The sequence below is a fragment of the Micropterus salmoides genome, unplaced genomic scaffold, assembly GCF_014851395.1.
Source record: "Micropterus salmoides isolate LMB-PRFRI ecotype aquatic unplaced genomic scaffold, ASM1485139v1 Ms_hic_scaffold_8, whole genome shotgun sequence".
Lineage (NCBI taxonomy): Eukaryota > Metazoa > Chordata > Actinopteri > Centrarchiformes > Centrarchidae > Micropterus > Micropterus salmoides.
Genome location: NW_024044570.1, coordinates 13166453 through 13189659, shown reverse-complemented (window position 1 = coordinate 13189659; position 23207 = coordinate 13166453). Strand labels below are relative to the sequence as shown.

The window sequence follows — 23207 nt, the reverse complement described above, 5'->3', positions numbered from 1 at the left end:
TGTTTATGGCCTTAGTGTTTACCTGCATCCTGCCCTGGAACATTATTTACAGCCTATTATTATAAAACTACAATACAAAGGATATTTAACAGCAATGACAGGAAGCTTTGAGTAACTAAGTCACAGCAAAGAGTGTTTCTTGAATTCACAATGACATTTCTCTCTATACCATAAAACGTGCACATACAGTATATCAAAGCTTTTAAACTTTAAACTAGCGATGGTGAAAAGCTAATTATCTTTTAAAGAGGGACAGCAATAACAAAGTGGCCCACTGCAAATCTTGTCAAGGCTTTTTGAAGAGCGCTCTCATAACGCCTGCTGACCCGAGGGTAGCATAAACATTCCATTTGGCCTTCATGACTTGCCAGTAATTACCCAGACTGCCACGGGGCCTTGCTCGCTGCCTGGCTGGTAAACTGGCTGGCCAGCGGGCTGATTTTACTAGCTTGCAGACATACAAAGAAACATGCATGCATTTCCTAACCGGTTTATCCCACATTAACAAATCAAAGTACATTCACAAGGGGCTTGTAAACTCACCTTCATAAACGTCAGAGTCAAACCAGAGGGATTCCTTCTAATGGAGCTTATACAGTATGTTTAAATGGATGTGTTCAGCTTTTTCCATTCTTGTCAACTGTCCACATTATATGTAATACAACCTACAAAGATGTATATAAAATTGGATGTTTTAGGTCATTAAGGTGTGTTGACTGCTGAAGGCTGCTCTCAGGTGCAGTAGTCATTACTGTCTGGCAGCCGTGACACTGGACTGACGCATTGACGACTGGTTTTGTCTGTGTACTCACACACTTTCATGCGAGCACACACAAACACACGTTCCTCTATCCCTGTGGGGACATGTCATTGACATAATCCATACCCTAGCCACTTACCCTGACCTAAATCATCACAACTACATGCCTAACCTTAACCCTAACCCAACTGTAACCTGAACCCTAAAATCAAGTCTTAACCTCCAAAATGTTAGTTAAATTTTTGTCCCCACAGTCACACAAGTCCCAGTGGGTTGGTGTGCATTCAGGTTCAAATCCCCACTGGGATATAAAAACATGAAAAACACACACACACACACACACACACACTGGTCTGATTGTCCCCTGTTCGGCTCCACTCCCTCATTATCTCTATAACTGCATGTCTGAGACCTTTAGCTCAGCAGTCAAGCCAAGTCTCCACAATGCAGACAAACATCCCAGTCATGATAATTCACCTTTGGGACATGAATGTGTTCGTCTGGCTTCACTGATTTGGTTAAGATGTCACTCCTGTTCTAATGTTAATTAAATTTGGTGGAAGTCTGATATGGGGTACTGAGAATCAAATCTGTCAATTTAAATTCACTTTGACATTTCTGTAATTAAGTAAGCCAAAACATGTTGTGCTGGGTTTACAATGTAAGTATAATATTGTTTTAAGATTATTTCACTCTGACTCTCTCTCATGCAGACAAACACACACTCTTATTTGCCTCTAGCCACATGTGTGGTGACGCTTCTATGTGTCTGTGTGTGCAAGACTGTGACTCCCCTTGAGCAGGTGATTCAAAATGGGGGATTGAAACAAAGGTTGAATGAACCTGGAGAAACAATGCTGAAAGAGTCTGGGTAGCCAAATTAAAATGCACTGAGGAATTTTGTTTTTGGCAAAGAACGGCTGCACAAAGAAATGTGTTATTAATTTGCATAATCTGCAAATCTAGTGAATTAATGTCACGAAAATAACAGCAGAATAAATATTGCAATGGGTATATGAAAAAAAACTAAGAACATGAAATAAAAAAGAACACAAGTACATCAACAACATCCTTCTCGCATAAAGTTGTCTCAGCACAACAGCCACTTCAGCCAATCAGAGTGACCTGATATTCAGCCTAAATGGTAAATGGACGTGTTGTTAGCTTGATGGATGTGCTTTTCCTGAGAGCCAGCACTCGTCTTAACGTAAAACCATACATCATTTTTAATTGGCTGGGGTAGACTGGAACTTGTGATAATTAAAATGCAAAGCCCTGGCAAATGAACAGCTTCTGCAGCAAAGCCCCACAATCCTATTAACTTAAGTTCCATTAGTGGTTTACTAATAAACTAAGCATGTGTGAGCCTTTAAACATGTTAACTATCTGTAGAGTATCTGGAAAAATGTCTGGCTGATAAAAAAGAAAGAAAACAAAAATCAATAGCAGCTGTGGTGGAAAAAAAAGCAATGAGAGTTTAGTTCCTTGTTTGTTTTGTGTCAAAAGGTTTGCTTCAAATTTGAAAATCAGCTTAAAAAGTATTTAAAATAAATTTCATTGCACAAAGCCAAGTTACCATGTGTGTGCAAGTGGTTTAAAAGGGACTGGGGTAGACTACTGAGCTGAATGCAGGTACTGTTCACGCAAGACCTTCTGTGGATCTCTCAATATGTGTTTACTCAACCAGTCACATGTCCAAATCTAAGCAGAAAAAAAGTCATATTACCGTTTTCCAGACAGATTAACCCTAAGATTCAGGTTAACAGCCCTCCAGCGCAGGAAATTCCTGTTTCGGGACTCTGTCGTTGCTGCATTAGCCACGATACGAATTTTGATCTGTGCTGTGACAACCTCTGCAAATATAATCTATAAATTTAAGGGATATGAAATGAAATCAGCCATTGAAGTCTTATAGATGGAAAAGTTTCTATGGTGTTTGGCAACGTGTCAGACAGTTAAAATTTCATATATTTTTGAGATACTGAACCTCACACACACATTTACATCATTTTTCATTTCACTTCACACAGCCTGTTTAAAGGTTAAACATAACTGTGTAAATCATATCCATCTTCTGGAACAAAACTGAGAGGACATGCAAAAAATAAAGTAAGTGTTTGCAGTGATTGGTAGTGCCACATTAGTGGAGTGTTCAACAAAGCTTGTGGAGAAAGTCTGATAGGGTGAATTTTCCATGCTTGTGTGCACCCACAGTCTGTGTAAATAAAGGGAAAGGGCTGGTAGGGCTCTCTCAAGGCTTTGCTCTCTGTGCTCCGACCTTATAAGGAGGCTTGCTGATCAACTGAGCAGTCGCTGGGACATTTGATCCACAGAGACAAATGGAGAGCACTTGCACTGAAAACAGTGGGCAGGCTGTCTGGGGGAGGGGGAGCTATCATGGATAGCCATCCTGGAGATATCACTGACATTTCTTAAAGGCTCGTGCAGACTTCACAACTTTCAGCGTCGGCCGTGCTGTTCAAACCACACAACTTGCCGTCTTGTGACGGGAGTCTTGAAGTTGTTGTGGCTACGTGACTGATCGGTGACAGGGGTCACATACTACACGAGCTGACAGCGGCTCTGTCACCAGACGCTGGTCTCCAAACCACATTTTGTCAAGAAAACACGGGAAATGTGAAACGGGAAATGACGCAAACCTACAGACAAAACAGCTGTTGTTTGTTATTATAAAGACAAGGATTAACAGGAATCGTTTGAGCTACAGAGAGAGCTGGAGTGGAGTAAAAGGTGTTTTGTGGTGAAAAAGTAGCTGCCTGCTCTCATTGGCTGGATGTGAATGTCGAGTCGGCCGGCTCCTCCAGATATTTGGCATGCTAGATATCTGGCAGACGTCGGCAATGTGTCGGGAACCCGTTGAGATGCGTCGTTGAGTAGTTCACACAAACACGGCTGGCGACCGCTGATTTACTCTCGATCACAGCCCGATAGTCGCCGAGCTCGCTGAGCGGCAATTCGGGCTAAAAATCGCGTAATGTGAAGTAGGCTTAAGGTGCTTCCCAGTAAGTTTAGTCTAAATGCGTGGATGAGTTACTGCATCCTGACGAAAACATTTTGATTATATAGTAATCAATGAAGATATAAATCATTTCACTGTTAATGTGAAAAGTTCAATGAAAATATAAATGAAAATCTCTAATCTTTCTCAGCGGACTTTGTAACATGCAGGATCAGCTTACTTTGCCCCACCAGCAACAGTTGCTGAGTCACTGAAGGCTGAAAGCTGCTGGGATGAGAAGGTGCTGCCAAACTCAGAGACTTCAAGATGAAAGAGATGAACATGTTCTTTCCCAGGAGCTGTTGACAGCAGAACTGACTTCTAGGTCAGGATGGGTAAGGATCATCCACAGGGTCCAGACCTTTGCGGTAACCATCAGGAAAACAGCTGGTCATGGGCTCTCATTCCACCCATCCACCGTCACTCATCCCACTTAGCAAGAGCTGAGTCAACGACATGAAATAGACACTCCCCTAACCGCCAACCACAATGCTAGACAGTCTACGGTTATCTCAAGCTTACACCATCAATGGGAGCTTTGACAGTCTTAGATGATTGTAGGGTGACTGTGAACGCCTACGTGAGGGGTTTCTCAGGACATCTGTTTGTGAGAAATACTCCTGTTTGTGGTATTTTCTTGGCCGTATGTTGAACCTGCGAGAGTGACAGTGAGAAGTCTGTTCATGCAGGCACATGCGGGGTCTCAGGTGGCACAATGGATGTGAAAAAGTGAGAAAAGCCAAGTAAGATGTGTAGGAGGCAAGGGAAGGGAAGACCACCAATTGGACAGCAGTGAAGCGAAACATTACACATTAGCTCTGTTGGTTCACAGATCGGCCTAACGTTGAAGCTGCCCAACTGAGGGATTCAGCTTGGAGACCCAGCAGCAACCTTAATCAGTGAGTGTGTGTTTTGATTGCTGATCACTCAGTAGAGCCCCTGCAGGTTCCACATCATGTAAGCCCAAGGGGGTAAATACCTGTGATGCAGAAACGCTGTGTTGAGACATGGTGTTAAGTGAGTGACAATGCTATGGTGCAGATGTGTGGCTGGCAGGGCTGGGGTACAGAGGCAGGTGTGAGGCCCAGACCACCTACAGTCCAAGCTGAGAGGGCACACTGTTTTATATTTCCCTTTTAGTCCCTCAAACAGTGCAGGTGTACCAACACCTAGCCGTCAGCTCATTTATGAGTCATTAGTCCCGCCTCCTTCTGCCCCTGTCTCTCTCTTTCTGTCTTTACATATCTCTATTTAACCATCAGTAACTGGCTTGTTGCCAGAATGTCAATTATTGTCACCAGGTACAGTATATTGGTACAGAGTATTTCCTAACCTTTGTGGCTTGTGAACCCTTAAGTAAAGCCATAAGTATGAGCAGTCAAGTGGGAAAAACCTTTCACATCAACTAGCGAGCTGGTGATATTAGGGATTTCTAACACTTACAATATGTCCCACTTGATAGGAAGATATGACAAAGACTCAACAAAGTTACTTTGAATTTTTATTATATTTTATAGTTAGTGGAAAATATATATATAGTAGTTTCGCTACTGAAGATTCAGAAAACAGTGCACAGCAGTTTACATGATAATGACTTTAAAAAGTAAAAGTGGAGATTTGAAGGTCACTCAGAAACAGAGTTGAAAGAAAGAGCCAGTAATAACAATACAGACAAACACAGCTGTGCAAGTGAGTGATTTATGGTTTCAAAGTGTTTCATAATCTTTACTCATACAGGAATCATTACACATCTTCATTCACAGTCAGAAACATTACATTTTCCTAGTAATATCAGAGTTCTTTTGGCCACTTTACAATAGCATTGTGCCTGAATATACTGAAATCAAGTGAGGGTTAATATCTTTAAAAGAAAAAAAACTGCTGTGATCTTTTGCAGACTGTGTCTTTATAATACTGTGTAAAAAGAGTGTCTTGGTCGTTTTATTAATTTGCAGGTGTAATGATACACACTGATCTGCATTTGTATGCACTGAAATTGTTGACACCAGGGTCTGCATCCTGAGTGTTGCAAGTGGTTTGGAAAGAAAAGCTCTTGGGTTAAGTTCAGGAAAAGATTTGGATTTTGGTTAAAGTAAGTGAGTTTGTTAATAAATTAAGTTTGACTTATCCAATATTTAATCAAGTGCTTGAGTGTCTGAACATAATTATGACAAGCAGCTAGTTTTTAAATTCACCAGCAAAAACTCTGAAGCTACTTGCCTTGTACAAGTAATAGGATTACTTAGTATCTACTTAGGTGTGATGATTCATTAATATTTTGATGATTTATTAATATTTACTATATATGCCTCCATTCATTTTTTCCTCATCAGAAGTCAGATTCAGAAACCAGTTTATTGCCAAGTAGCTTTTCTACATACAAGTAAATTGTATGCAGAAAATGGAAAATAGGAGAAAAATTTTATAATTGTGTTGATTCAAATTTAATTCAGGTGGAACTTTAAGTTTTAGACTCATTCATAAATTAGAAAATAATTTTATTCTTTATTTCCAGTGTCCTGTAAAGTCCTGTTCTGCCCTGAAGTCGTGATTTATACAGCAAGAGGCCCCTCAGTAAACAGAGGGAGCAGACGCACTGCTCAAGGGCTCCTCATTCATCTCGTCATCCCAGGGACACTGACAGCTGGCCTTCGTGACGGGACAATGAGTCCGAGAGGAGCTCCAGCAGGGAGACACTGGCCAAGGGCCCTATCTGCCCCAGAATGAGACACTCTCTCTGAAGGGGTTAAAGTCTTAATCCTCTTCTATTCTCTATGGCATAAGGATTAGCCAGATAAAGTTAATACGCACACCTTCAGGTTAGGGACTAGAAGAAGAGCCCAGCTCTGTGGCTGTTAAGCCTGCAAACAACATGCAGTCTTCACTGCCCTCATTGGCTGTAGCCAGTACAAGAGGCCATTTTGACCAGAGGGTGACCACCCCTATTTCAAATCCCTTTATGTAAAAAGAACAGATTGTTTGACTTGTCCCTCTGCCCCTTATGCGTATGCATTTTGTCACCACTTAACCCCTGAGCTAGGTCATGATTGAGATAGAATTTGCATTCATTCACCATGAAAATATTGTAAGAGCTATGTAAACAAGCGCATAAATAGAGTGATTTCACAGCTCAAACTGCTGACCCTCAAAAGGGGTTTTGTTTGCCGCTGCTCAGCAGTATATAAATATTCAATTGCCTGTTAGCCACGACTGCTGCTAATCCTCAGCAGAAGTCGCTGCCAAGTTGGAACATATTTGAGGGCAGCTGGATAGTAAATCATAAGAACTCAAACACAGAAATATACCAGAGAGCTTGCTGTTTATGCCTTTTGTTCTGGAGCGATGATAGCTGTGACAGCGGGCTTGTGAGACGAGACAAAACCCACCAAGGCTCTATCATGACCTGTCCATGCTCTGAAGCAAGCAAGATGAAAGAAGAACACTACTCATGGCAAAACAATACAAATTTGCTGTTGTGAATACTTGACATATACTTGATATATATTTTAAGTTTAAAATGAGTTGTTATAGTTCATCACCATGATTGGCTGGTGCAGGCATCAATACCGCCATGTCTATAATACAATTTGAAAGAACTATAGCTTGTGTATATATGTAGGTTCTAAAGAATTTTATGTCTAAAGATTTTAAATCTAAAGCTCTAATCAGAGAGGTGGAAAATTATTAACATTCTCAAACAGTAAAATAAAAACTGCGTGTTCTAACTTTTACAGTACAATAATTCACTCAAACTGTTTATTGGCTTAAGCAAATGGATACTGGTATGTTGTGTAAGTGAAAACAGGTGGTACAAGTGCTGTGGTTGGTATGGAGACATACATGGTCTACAATATGTCTGTATCTATACATGTGGTGTATTTTTCATTTTTCATATCATCTAGATATCTATATCAATCTGTAACTCTATTCATCTCTTTATTACTGCTTACACTGCTGTTCATGTGCTCTAAAAAAATAAGGTTTTGGATTTTTTTTTACTATCCACAATCTTTACCAGAAGTACTGTAGGTATCATGGGAGATACAGCAAAATTTATTTAATAGCTAGATAAACCATATCTTCCACAGAGAAACGAGGCAACAGGCGACACTCATGGCATATTTGTGTGACATTCATAGATGTAATTTGGCGCCTGTACTCATATCACCACTGTCAATCATGTCAGATGGCCAGTGAGTGAGCATGCGTTTGCTGAAACACTGTCTGCCACAATAACATGTTTACACTGTGGAAAGGAAAATCTATTGGGCTTCTACAGAACGCAGGCGTGTGTCCTGAAAGACATAGAAAGATTTGTGACTGTTTTATTGAATGAACAGACTTTCTGACTTTATCCCTCATTCATACAGTTACAAATATTTCCATCCGCAACAGACTTTATCAGGCAATACTTACAAAAAGATAGAAAGATAAAATAAAATAATCATGCACAAGTCATCATTTTTATCAGTGTTAAGTATTGATTATGGTTAATGGCTTGCAGGCACCAACTGGCAGGCGTGCAGATCCGTGTTAGTGCTGTTGCAAACCTGCAGCCATATTAGGTTTGTTCATTCAGTGGTTGGAACATGAAGTGCCTGCCAAGTTAGAGGAGACAGGACAGGGACAGTGTTTAGGACATGTTTAGTCTCACTAATAAAAAAATCTAACCATTTTGTTTTGTTATTTGTATGTTGCAAATGCCTTGAATGTTAAGATACAGGTGATTCTTCACATTTGACATTTGCAACATTAACAAGAACACATCACATCCTATAGAAAAATGGCAGGCACTGTCAGCACTTCTGCCTGAGAGATATCACTGCATGTATTAGCAGATCACTTTATTTCTTTCATATTAATCATAATTTCTCTTAAATTAAAAAGTCATTTGCCAGTATTTCTGAGTCATCAAAATGTATTTACCCCAAACAATCCATCTATCCAATCTATCAATGCGCTACTAGTTTTCACTCACACACAATACGCTCATGGTAACACTCATCGTTCGGCTCGCTTCATCTCCTCTTCAAAGGACATCTACTCCGAATTGGAGGTGTGTAGCGAGTGTTTGATTGTCAGAGCGTAAGAAAGTGACTGTGAACATGAGGAGGAAAATATTCTGGCTTAAATATACTATGTCGGTTATGGTGTGTTAGCTTCTCAAGACAAAGAAAAGTCTGTTTGTTGTTTCCCCAACTGCTGGAAAAGTGAAGCCTGTTTGCACTAAGTTTGCTAACATCTCCCCTCCCCTTCAGACTGCGCACCTGAGCAGAAAAGCTTATACAGTGGGCTTCATCTTTTGGCTGCTATGTAACTTAACATTAGCTCAATTTATACAAATTAACTGGTAGCTGTATTTTATTACTACGTACTTGTCCAATGTTGAGAACATCAGGTACAAACTCAAGTGGTTTAGCCTACAGCTCTGTCCTGTATAGACTGATTGAATTATTTGTCAGGTTTCAGATGAGTTTGAAAAAGTGCTTGTTAGGAAAAGAAAGGACGGTGGTGACTGGAGGAGCTGAGGCAAGGAAAGTTTTTAGTAAAAGTAATTTAGCCTATTTCTTTATATTAATGTCTACACAGATAAAGGTCATGTTTTATTATCTGTTTTAGCTTTTCCAACTATTTATTCAGAGATATTGTGAAAATAATGGCCCAATACGATGTGAAATACACCGCAACCCTGAACGCAGGATAAGCGGTTGACGGTGGGTGGATGGATATGAATTACATATTTTTCATTGGAAAACTTAAAATTTTCTTGGGGGAGGACCCCCAAACCCCTGACCATGACTAACATGACGAAATTTTAATTATTCTAATGTGCATCACATGCTCATGGACACAAGAACAATTCTGCTGAGACGTGTTGGGGTTTTTTATTCAGACAAACTACGCAATACGTGCACAAAAAAATTTTTTGCTTCACCTCTCTTGCTACAACTCCATCCTAGGGGAAACACTGCAACAAAATTAAAAGGCATTAGTGCATGGCTGAGAAAAAAAAGTGAATTGTGGAACCTAAAGCCTAACAGATGGCTTTTCGCTGAGAACACCTTTCCATCTAAACACCATTGTTTTTACATTACCATACCATAAAACCCCTCTAGGTATCAGTGGAATCTATGGAATGGCTAAACGACCTGTTGAAGTTCTTGTGAGATCGCCTTAATCCATCTGTAATCCCGCTCAGATAAACCTGCCATATCTCAGGTGATATAAAGAATAGCTCCATTCATCTGTTCAATGAGAGGGATTCTGTGTAAAGCTGAGAAGTTCCTCTGTTTACCAGAGTATCTATCATTGGTCATTAGGACATGAGTGGCAAACCGACAGTACAAACATGGCTCAGATCCAGGTGGGACTTGATTGCTGATTGGGCCGAGCAAATTCCAGCATTCTGTCTGGCTAAAGGCACAATGCGAGATATCAATAAAGAAGCAGGATATCAGTAAAGAAGCTGGAGGGCCACTTTAATCCACAGTGAAACAAGAGCGGCCTCTGTCACCAGGCCTTGTTTATTACTGAAGGGATTAAGGTATTGCTAGGTTAAGAACAACTTTGATCATGACTGCTGGCTCCCGGAACGTACAAAGGCTTGAACATAAGCCAAGGCAACAATTACCAGCCAACAGAGGGTCATTAGACAGAGAGTTGCTGCCCATGTTCCAGACCCCCCCTCAACCAGGACCTTTGATAATATCAAACCCAACTCCACTCCTCCAAGCGTTGCCACAATCTTGCAACCAAGGCTGACTAATGCTAAAGTACAACTCTGTAGACTCCACTGAGAACCAGCATTCCTCACAACTAAAGCAGAGAGGAGTGGCCCAACAGGAAGTGTCCAGGGTGGGCCAAAGTGGGAGGCACTGAGCCTATGGGTGGTTAGGTCCATGGAGAGCTGCTCAGATCTGGTTCAAATGTGATGCTATCTCTCTGCTGTGATTTGCTTGATATCTTTTTGCTGTTATTGATTTACCCAGGGGACAGTCAATTAGGGCTAAACAATTTAGGAAAATAATCTAATTGCGATTTGGTTTTTTTTACCAATATGCGATTGCACTGCAGATCCATCTCACCCCGGACACAACCTGTTCCAGCTCCTTCCCTCTGGTAGGCGCTACAGAGTACTGTACGCCAAAACCAACAGACTCAGGAACAGTTTCTTCCCACAAGCCCTCTGATGAACAGCTGATTTCTGACTCACAGTGTCAGGAACAATTCCTGTGCAATAATCCAGTAACTCTGCCTCTAATCAGCCACCTGTTTACTGGTTTCCGCTTATTATTTATATATTCACCATTCTCTATTTCAGTGCTGTTCATACTATGTTCATACTATGTCATATTGTATATACTGTATACCAATACACCTACCTCAGGTCATAAGGTCATAGGTCTTATTTATTTTTTCCAGCATCCTTTGCACTATGCTCTATCACACTGTGTACATGTATGTGTACCTGTATATCATATCCACCTTCAACATGTACATAATGAGAATAGTTTACTCTTGCATCCTTTGCACTCTAATTACTGCACTATTTGTCAATATGTCTATATTGTGTTGTTCATAGTGTGTATATTAGTGTTGTCTACTCTGTAGTTTGTGTCTGATTTGATTTTATTATTATTATATTATTATTTTATTGTTGTATAAGTAAGCACATCGTGAGCAATGTACAATCTTGAGTCAAATCCCTCATATGTGTACACATACCTGGCAATAAAACTGATTCTGATTAATATGCAATTCATTTTTAAGCTCTTTACCTTCTGTATTATTCAAAATGGACATGCAGTAAATCAGTGTATAGTATCACCAACACAATATTAGATAGACATATACATATACTGTTCTTTCTTGTGGGTCAGGTCTGTGTTGTGATGAATTAGGTAGAATTATTATTATGAGCAATGGTGAAGAAGATATATCAAATTATAATAATATGAGAAAGATAAGTCATGGCATTACATGATATAATATCATCAGGTCAGCCTATCTACAGACCACAAGAAAAACTAACTACAGTGTATTATACAGTACGCACTCAATACAAAACCAACAGTTCAACCACCAATTAATGCGTCCTTATCTCAGTTCTAATCTCCTAGGAGTTCATCTTTCTGTACCCCAGTAAGCAAACAAAAAAAACCTCGGTTTTAGGTTCAAAAGTTGGCCAACGAAAAATAAAACCAAGTGACGCCTTTCGTGTTTAATAGACAAGCTTGGTAATTCTCCGACTACACCGGAGTTCCCCACCCCCACAGCCTGCAATGCTGGTATGACGCAGGCGCCGACTGCCACAAAACGCTTACCTTACTACACGTGTCTTTCTGTTGTGCATTTTTCCTGTCTATCAAAGCTGCGGATGGCCCGACGATTTCACCCACCACCAAGTTACCCACGGGTGGCAGGTGCTACTTTCATTCCCTGTGTGACACTATGTAGTGTCAGCTTCTCTCAAGCTTAAGGCCATTGTACAACAAGAAGGCAAGGTACAGCGTAAGATGCAGACAAAGCATCAACTTCGTCTGCAGACTGCTTTCCTCTTGGGTGTCATGTGACCAGAGAGTAATCACAGCCTTTGCGATTAGAAAATCTCGTTTTATTACATCGCAATACAATTAATCGTTTAGCCCTACAGTCAATTCAACTAAAACAGGTGCAGTTTGAGTTTATTCCTGTAAATAGAAAACATCCCATAGGTTGGGAATTTTATCTCATAAAGTAAGACATGTATTAGTTTAATTCAAGGTAACTATAAAGATATTATATAATGCAACTTCAAATCCAAATATGGCCTTAAATGGGTATATTTTAGCACTTTAAGGCTAAGCAACATAAGAAAAGCCAGCTTAAATTTCCCACATTATGCAAAATCCACTTTTTCATTTCTTTTCAACCTTAAAATGTGTCCCTGGTGTGTCTAAAGACCCACAAACTATAAGACTTTCTCCTGCACCATCTTGTCAGTAAATGTGTGTGCAAGCATGCGGTTTGAATTTGGCTCCCTTCTTGACATCATGAACGGATCGGACCTCCTCCAGCTCTTCAGCGCAGTAGACGCCCCTGCCCACTGAACATGTACTGTCTAACACAACACCAAGTGTCATTTCATTGCTGAGCCAGAGCTGGAGGGTGTCTCACAGAAAGTGCTTTGCAGAAAGTGTTTTTATGGTTTTATGGCGCTACTACTAACTGTAGCTGCTGTTATCAGCTAGCTCTGCCTGAAACAGCGGTGTAAGGCTGGGAATCCACTGACTCTGGCTACGGTATATTATGGCATGTTTTTGTGTCAACTTCAGGCTGCATTTCCCACAAGGAGCATTTCAGAATCAGAGCCTTATGCGTCCCTGATTTTGCTGACATGTTAAGATTTTGTTGATTTGGTAATCAGTGTTTGCATTTTGTGCTTCTACTGTGATTAAGTAGGCTACGTAGTTAAGTGATTTTTTGTTCATTTTAACCGTGTTTATTGTTGTTTTACAGTCAGGAGTCTCAACAGGTGTTTTACTTTGAAAATTCTCTATGCTGTTCTGTGTCTGACTTCCTGCCTGGTTCGATCTGCTCTGTGCTGCTTGACGTGGCTAGAGACGAAAATAGACCTGCTACCTATTCTGTGCGGAGTGGAGAGACGCTTCTGGGATGCTTCAGGGATGCACTGCGGCTGCGTCTGGTGGACTCAAAAGCACTGACTACAATGGCATAGCCATAACGCGCCATAGCCGGAGTCAGCTGATAGGACGGCTATGTGAGCAGTAGTTAGTGGCTAAAGTAACTGCTAAGAGTAAGTAAAGCCACATTATATATGTTAATCAGCAAACTCAGTAAATTGAAAGTTGAAGCAGAACAGGTGGAGAACATCAGAGGGAAAACCAGAAAATATTGTATCCATGAAGTATGATCTAGTTTCACCAAAATCAAATTCACCCCTCTTCTGCCACTGCACATACACGCTACGCCTACACATGCGCACTGACGACCCAGGCTTACGGTTAAAATTTTTGATTAATTGACATACTATAAAAACATTTATTGAAGGTTTTACATGTTTATTTACAGCATTAAACATTAAAAAGTATATTGTAATAGGCTGTATATTAAGTTATTTAGAGAAAACTGGTAGTTCTATGTAAAATCAGACGTTGGGCACCCTCATACCGCCAATATGGCATGATCCTTGTTTCGCTTCGACTGTGAGATTGACAGTCGAATCAGGCTGGAATAGTCGAAGCATCGACTCTTCGGGGTCAGCCCTATTAGCTACATTTATATTATATAAGTAACATTAAATATCTGCATTTCATTACTACCTACTTGTTTGGATTGTTGTTAAATACTTTGCTTTAAAAGTACCAAACAGTCACACATAGGGCTGCAACTAACGATTATTTTCATAGTTGACTACTGTGTTAATAATTTATTTGATTAATCAACTAGTCACGATTATTTTTGTCACACCCTAACCCTAATTAAACCATTTAACTAATTAAATATCTTTTAAGTGAATTACTGATCTCCAACACACAGCCTAACTAGCTAACGTTACCATTAAGTGAACAAGGTTTACTATTCAGAATTAACAGCAGTATCAACGGCAGGGGGAAACCAGGGAAGAAGACAAGACAGCGTAGGCTACTCCTATAATTCAGTGATTTATACACACTTTAAAACTTTTAACTTTTTAACAAAGATTTTTGCTTTGGAACTACATAAAATAAAAACTGAATTTATTATTAAAGGATAGCCTCTTGAGATGCATCATCTCATTTTCAAGAGGGTTCTATATATAAAAGCAAATTAAAAGCAAGTACTATAATCAAAACTGTACACTAACAATGTAATGTCTATTTAGAACAGCAACAGTCCGCTTTCATACTATTTTTCCAAAGTGCTTATAAATTTTATAAGTGGAGAATGTTCTATAAGCTACATCACGAGCCACATGTTCCTTGATGTACTTTAAACAATTACTCATTATTAATACCTTTATTAAAGCTGTGGGTCCCCGACATTTCCAGTGTTGTGTTGGACAGATTTGTGCTGCGGTGTTCATGAGGGAGAGAGGGAGAGATAATTGAAACTCATTTGCAAACTCTGACTGTTACCGCTCTTGTAAATTGATCAAAGTGAGGATAATGTTGCAGCATGAAGGCTAACTTTATATGCTCATGTAACCCTTATTACAATGTAGTAATAATGTACATTTGTGTAATAGTCTAAAGTAGTCTCATAGGTTATCATTAATGTGAATTTGGAAGAAGCTAAGTTGTTAAGAACCTGAGAATTGAATGTCAAAAAATACCACACCAGAATGACAGTTTGCATAAAGTGTATTAAATACACAGAATTATGCCTGGTACATAAATATAAATAACAGTTATGAAAAATAACAAAGTGCGCACAGAAATAAAACCCTTTAATTTCCTTCAGCTCGGTTTGTCCTCGGTTCCACTTGCTTTTATTGACAAGAGTTCACAGGGCTTGACAATAACTGTGGCCCAATGGCCCGGGGCCAGTAAAAAGTAACGTCGGGACAGTTGAACTAGCAACTTACTGGCCCGATCAGGCCAGTGCAAAACCATTAGTATTTAAAAAATAATTAGAAACTCAACATCCTGCAGTTGTTCTGCAACTCTTGGCATGCACCGTTGTCCAATCCAGAGTTGTAGTTGCGTGACTAGTGGAAATTTGCCTTTGCCTTCCTCCCTTAACACTCTGGCCCCCCTCAAAACAAAAAACGTCACCTTTAACACCTCGTCACCCTGGTACACACCTGCACTCCGGAAAATGAAACAAACTGGCCACCAACTTGAACGTCTGACAAAAAAAAAAATCTCTCACAGTCCAACATGAAGCCTATAAATTCCACCTCATTGCCTACAAAGATGCCCTCATTGCTGCCAAATCTGCCTACCTCTCCTCCATCTTCTCCAACCCCTGTCATAACCCTAGAACCCTCTTCTCCACAATGAACAACCTCATCAAGCCTCAGACCATCACCCTTCCTACCTCTTCTCCGGATCTCTGCAACTCATTCCTTCACTTTTTCGCTGATAAAATCAACACCATTTATCAGTCTCTATCCCATGCATCAGACCTCCCAGTATCTATTCCAGCACCTACCATGGACCCTCTTCCCCCTGTGCCTGACCTCCCACCTCCTCCTCCACACTGCCTCCAGTCCGTTTGCCGCCGCCATCTTTCATACTTCCGTGTTACTTTCAGTAACAGTTCTACTTTGCTGTCGGTCAGTGCAAAAAAAAAAAGCAAAAAGCCTGGTGTGGTTCTTGGTCTGTATTAATTTCTTCTTTCACTAAATCATCTGCTAATGCGGAGTACACCATCTGCTTCATGATTACACTGGCACGCGCATGGCCAGTTTAGCTACCTGAATGGCCACTAGATGTGTGTTTTCAGTCGTTCTATTATAGACAGAGATCAACTCTAATACGCAACTAAAACGCTGCTGTGGACGGAGAAGATCGTTTTCATTATAAACACTGTTTTAAAAATATAGCAGTGTGGACATTGCCTCACATTACCCCAATCCTCTCTCTACTCCTCTCATGTCAACCCTACCGTTTTCCCCGTAAATCTCCAGTATTTTTAACCTTTATAAAGTCAAATAAAAACCTTTTGGCTGTATTATATAAGTGTTTGCTATTCTCTCCTCTGGTAAAGTCGGTGGCAGCATCAAAGATATGTAGACTGTGCTTCCTGCATAAAAATGAAAGCAATCCACTGAAATGATATAAGGCCTATAGCCTACTAATAGCAAACCATATGAAATTATAATGAATATAGTAGCCTATGTAATATTAACAATTGACTGTATAATATGGAATTTACATTGTAGCCGATTTTTTATTTATTTAAATTTTCCTTTTTTTCAAATCTCATTGAAGGCAGTTTTGACTCCTCTCTGTAGCCCTTCTCCCTCTCTCTGCTCCTCTCTCCACTCCTCTCTCTCCCCCCTAAAGCCCACAGAACCTGCCTGAGCTTTCCACAACAAAAAGCAGCTACTTCAAAGTTTATCATCGACTCATGATGCCTGTGTTCCTTTATCTGCTAAATATTTTGGCTACAGCCTTTTTTGTTGCAGTTTTTATGGTTGTAGTAAATTTATCAAGATGCTGTTTGTTCTGTTTTTGTAGTTTATTCCACAGTAAAGCTATATTTGTTAAGCTATAAGATGTTCACAGTAACCAGGCAAAGGCTGCTCTAACACAGATTGAGCAGAATTTGTTGCCCATGTTTCCTGGCAATAAAATAAACAGTTGTCATTTCATGATACTGTAACATCTGTTAACTTTAACACTTTACATTGTTTTTAGGACCAATTAAATAAATATACAGTATAATGCTACATGATAAATGCTACATGATAAATAAAAGGCTCCAAATAGACCCAGTGATCGGTACCGCCCGAACACTTAGCTAACTATGACCTAAAAAAGTCAGCATTACGAGAGAAATAACTATACTTGTTACCCAATTTCTATTTAAGTGGGCATGTAGCATTATGAGAAATCTGTAGATAACGTTATTTAACCAAATCATAATCCATGCCAACGAAAGACAATAGTTTATTTACCTTAACTTACCTGATATGAAGTGTGCACCGCAAACGCGAGCATTTTTGATGATCGTTTCTGTCCAGTCCGCTTGTTTTATTGCGTTTAACCACAAGTGTCAACGTTTTTTTTTGTCTGGCAATGGCAGCAGGTATGCGGTAAAATTTCAAATTGCCTGTACTCCGTCAATTCTGGCCACCAACAACACAACAAGATGACATTTTAAGCTCCTTGTGTAGCCGACCCTGTGCTGGTTTGTATTGGCCGCCTCCAGTTGTCCATTTGTTTTGCCTCCAGCTAACGCTGCAACGTAGGCAAAAAAAGCGTCTATTAAAACCCTTACAACTTTAGCTACAGTATTGAAAATTAGAGGCATGATTAAGGCATTAGCTTGCTTATTTTTCGCCCTCTGCACTGGTAATACTAAAATGTACCTCTTTAACCTCCATTAAACAACTGAATCCACAGTTTTGTAACATCATTATTTATCAAACTAACCATAGTTAGCAACAGGATGGAAAGGTAACATTTCTTTTTATAACCCACAGACAAAATTAGACAGACATTAGTTATTTTCACAGGCAGTAAACAATATTCCGCTAGCCTATAGTGGCTAATTACCCTATTAGCATATGAATACAGCAGACTGACCTTAGCTGTACACAATTAGCACCTTTGCATTGCTTTACCCATTAGCGTCGATTAGCATAAATGCTAGCGAACTCACAGTTCACTCAGTAGGCTAGGTTGAATACAAATACAAACAGGCATCAAAAGCCTGAGGCCTGTTAGCATGGATGCTAGCGAACTCAAAAGCCTAGCGCCAGGTAAACAACTCTCCATTTTAGCGGAATTCAGTGGATTCAGGCACAGCTCTCTTTTACTTTATATTACAACAAGGTATAGTCAGTATAAGCAATACTGATTTTAGAATTTGTTTAATTCACTCAGTGTCGTTTTCCATCTTACCAAATGGATAACGTAGCCTCCTATGCTCAGGTGAAGGCGCCAAAAGAACGTGCAGAGATGCTAATCTAGGCCTAACTGTAACGGAGCCTAGCTGACAGCTGATTGGTCAGCTAAATGCCTCATAGAGTTCAACCATTTGCTCACTTGCAAGTCCATCAAAAATAACTAGTAAAACAAACGTTAACTCTTTGTACATAGGTCAGACAGCTAAATAGTGTTGGTCATTATTAAGCTTGGGCTACACTCAGTTTGCATTAGTTATTTTTGTCAAATGTATTGTCAGCCTTCAGCAATATCATTAATTCATTTTACTTCAGGCAAGGTTCAGGCTAGATAACCTCTTAAGTAAATTAATGTATTATTTACATACAATAATTGGGATTCATGTTGATAAATATGGGTGGGCAGGAGGGTGAGTGTGAGCAAGCATTGTCAGTGTGACAACCATTTCATTTGCCTTTTTGCAACTTTGGTAATGAAGTAATATTTTCCACTGTGTTGTCCACGTTTATATGGCCTGCATGAAACAACACGGTAAGAAAGCACAGTGAGAAGTGGACCACTTTTTGTAGTCCATCTTTGGAACATTGTAGTTTCACCATGGCAGGCCACGTCAATACCATCCACCATCGCATAATTACGTAATCTAGGCTAAGTGCAGTTGGATTCTTTTAGTCCTGACATTGTCTTTTCCTAAGTCCTTATGACGTCTCCTTCACATCTTTCCTTGAAATCATGACGTTTTCCACCGAGGTAAAGGAAAAGTGGTTAAGAAAAGATATTTTTCTGACTTTTTGCAGTCCTAGTCTAGCATAGAAAACCCTATGCTGCCCCTCAGAAGGCTTCCTAGAAGTTGGACAATCAGAAGAAAGTGGGCTTTTAGGGAAGGAGGCCTTAGGGACATGAGCTAAATGGAGTGTTCAAATACAGGGTTAATAGAGGTGCGGAAGCAATGGACAGTATGAGAAATATACCTATATTTTGTTTTTATTTAGATTTCATAATCATATTTCACCCATTGATAGCACAATCATAACACCAGGTAAATGTTTTGTAGGTGATCAGGATGTGTAATTATTTATCCAGTGTTTACAGTCTTTTACTTTGTGACATAGGATAAAAAGAATGCCTTGTCTCGTCTTAAATAGGAGACTACTGCCGTGCCATTGTTGATGATCTTTTATTCACTCTTATAGCGGAGATCATGGCATGAGTTTTGCAGTGGAGATGGCTTTGCTAGACATTTATATTTACATGTAAATGCTAGACTGAAAAGGAGAAGATTATCAGGTCTTTCCTCAACTTCCTTAATGTTGTCTTCACATCATCCCTATCATCAGTCTCCACCGGCACTAGAAAGTTGTAGGAGAAAACACAAGGAGCCAAAGCTGACCAGTCATAACAAGTTATGCTCAACAAATGCATATCCATTGTCCAGGTTCAATACAAAACCTGATAATAGGTAAGACCTTGTACAAAAAAAAGTAAACCTTGAAGTAATCCTAAAATATTTTTAAAAGAACTTAAAGTAATTACAGTAAAAGCATAGACATTTTTGCCATGAAGATGACTGAAATCGTTTGGTCAGTGTGGAATGCCAAGATTACTCAGATTGCTCTGCCTTTTGCCTTCTCTTGCAGCTTGATTTCAAGGAATGTTCCTGAATCTCTCACAAATGTATAATCTGTGTGTAAAATAAATACACCCAGTATTTATCCTCCCCACTTAATTTCAGAAAGATTTGACCACATATACCATCTTAACACTATTAAATGTGTGGTAAATTCTGTGCTTTAGAAGTTTCCAAAACATTTGATCACTTCTAGACTTTGTTCTTCAGCTCCCACACTCTTACACATTCTCATTAATGTCTATATGGAAGTACACAGATCCAAATACTTTCAAACACAGAATGTATGTGCAGAGCAAAGCAAACAGTGTAGCAGATCAACGGGAGAGCTAATGTATCAGTGTTTCAGATTAGCTTCTCTCCAGTAGTAACTTGTCCTACCATCTTTGTGACCTAATTGTTTTGCTTTGTTGGAAACTACAGTTACACTTATGGGTCACAGGCAATTCTGAGCCTAAGGAAAAAGAATCAAAGACAACTTTGCTAGGAGTTTACTCTCTGGTTGTCTCCAGTCGTAATGTGTATGTGCGCGCGTGTGCGTGTGTGTGTGTGTGTGACAGTCCTAGTTAAAAGCATGAAATCAACAGACTGACCTTTGACCCATCTGGTCCTTTCTGCCTTTTGACTGTGAATGTAAATTAGGGTTACCCATCAAATGTCTGCAAGGTCAGAGCAGGGTCAATGTACCTGTAAACAGAGAAGCAGGGCCAAACTTTGGTTGAGAGGCTGATAACATTTAACTTTTATTAGAGTGGTGAGGGTCTGTTACACTTGCTCTTAGTCTTAATTCATGGGGTCTGGGCGGTGAAAACCAAAGGAAAACTCTGTTTTAACATTTTGAGCTTCAAGATTAGTTTCTACAAAGTTGAATGGACTGGATCTTAAACTGCCACCAGCTGTGCTGAGTTCAAGACATCCTACAGTTTTGCTCGCTAATCAACGAGCTTGAGTAGCAAGCGTCTTCTGTTAAATATGCTTGTGTAAGTTATGTAGATTCTCATAAATCTTTGAGTTGCCCCAATAAAATTCCAACTCAGCAGTGTTTGTCAGTGAATGAGCAGCGTTGACATAATCAACAACACTCTCTTTGGGTCTGGTCATGCCACAAAATGATTCAGTCCCGACAGTGTTTTTTAATCGCTTTGGAGTTATTGCTTTCAGCTGGCTGAGCACCACTGATGCCCATACTAAGCGCTTACACTGTGCATATCAACAGGAAACAAAATCGGCAGCAAGCAGACCAGTGTTTTGGTTAAACTCACAAAGACCGTGAGATCACTGTCAGGAAATATGCAAATAATAGCTCTATTTTTTACCCAGGTCTCCCACAGATGCCACAAGAAGTTGAGAGTTTCACATAATTAATGGTAAAGAAAGAAAGAAAGTGTTTGCAAGTGAAAGCATCTGCATGAGTAAACATCTTGCAGTAGTTGTCATGTCTGTGAGAAAATAGGGGATTTTAGGTTCAATAGATTGATGCGTCAGTGTGCTTCAGATAAAGTGCTTGTTGGATCGTTCAACAGTGAAACCCTCCCACATTAGCCGGGGTAGGGGTGAGTTCAGCAATTTTTGTTACCTTCTAAAACTGACAATCTAAATCTAATCTCCCCTGGTTAAATAAAGGAATGCAACAATACACGCAGGTTAGTTGGCAGAACTTGAGAAACTTTCCCAGAACCTACTGGCTACTGCTCTCTAGTGCATCCTTCCTGGATTTGGTCATCAGTTTATCTGATTGTTGTATATTAATTTCTGTCACTTCCTAACACTGCTTTTCACAACCTGACAGACCATCGTATGGAAGGAACTTTAATTCAAAGTGAGTGCAGAGGCATCAGCTTGCAGTGTAGCATCGGACAGTAGTTTGCAAGCCTTTATAAACATGCCAAATTTGATTGCATATTGAGTATCCTGAGAGCTGTAGTCTTTGACGCTGTCCAATGAAAAACACCAATTTACTTTCAATCGCTCTAGGCTGATTTTGGAACCATGGGCGATATTTTGTCAAGGCTTTTGGGAATGTTATCACAAACATTGCACACTAGAGTTTATAAGACCTCTGCTATTCCCAGATTATACTTGAACTCTATGTTACCTGTGGTTGGTAAGCTATACTTGGCGCCATCGCTAACACTGACATAGGTCATATGATGGACATTGCTGGCATTTATTTAATTATTATTCCAGATTAGAGAGGCATTTCATTAATTTTCTGTAATGTATTAGGTTTGACTATAAATGGCAGGTTCCCATCCAGAATTTCATTTGAGATTTATGGTAATTCTCATGTGACCTGAATCCAAAATCTATTCCAAAATAAACTGAAGATCTTTTGGGAGTTGTCTTCTGCTACAGTAAAATATTTCAGCTGCTCAAAGACAATTTATTCTAGGCTGAAATAGTCTGTATTGCTGCAGTAATGATTTTAAACAATACTTTTCTAAATAAGGGATTTCTCTTTTTCATACTCACCCTCTCTCGCTTTCTCTCTCTCTCTCTCTCTCTCTCTCTCTCTTTTGGCAGATGTGCAAAGTAAAAGTGTAGCATATCATTAGATCAGCAATGGTTCCAAGGCCTCTGCCCCTATTGCATGTTCAGGCTTTACAGCGAGACCTCACTCTTATCGGAGACAACGCTGCATTCCACTGCAGGGCAGATGGAGTCACGTTTTTCAACACCCCATCGACAAGATTTACTATTGTGCCCAGTATCTCTGTGATTTGTAGGTGCAACCCACTTTGAAATACTTTCATTTACCTCTGCTCCCTCTGGCACAACACAAGGCTGAGATATGTTGATGAATATGCTTGGTGTTCACTTTTGCACTCCCCTGTGAAAACTATCTGTATTAATCCGTCTCTCTTAGGCTATCCTATCAGGGTCAAAGTTGTTGACTTTTCTTCATTTTTTTATTTTTGCCTCATTTGACTCATTACCAGGAATAGCAGATTACAAGATGTCTAGGGATCAATATAGAAAATCTACCTTCCTGAGGCCCATTTATGTATGGACCAGTACATAGTCGTCATATCTTTAACAAATTTATTTTCTAATATAAAAAGATTGAGTAACTACATCTTCTAATTGTAATACAACATCAGTATATTTTTCCATGACCTAATCTTTTAAATGTTTAAAGTATGAAACAACAGACTGACAAAAATTTTTTTATTTCAGTGCTTCTTTCAAAAGACTGATTTCAGATTTATGTTCTACCTGATGGTCTGATCATCGTCATTCATT

At 39.7% G+C, this 23207-nt stretch overlaps 1 long non-coding RNA gene across 1 annotated transcript; it reads right to left on the bottom strand.

Annotated features, from left to right (window-relative positions):
- Positions 1–8072: 8072 nt before the first annotated feature.
- Positions 8073–18407, bottom strand: LOC119894358. The gene is made up of 3 exons (XR_005442907.1): positions 18335–18407; positions 17396–17668; positions 8073–8377 (listed from the first exon to the last, which is right to left on the bottom strand). It is a non-coding gene; the product is annotated as an uncharacterized LOC119894358 (long non-coding RNA).
- Positions 18408–23207: the final 4800 nt, after the last annotated feature.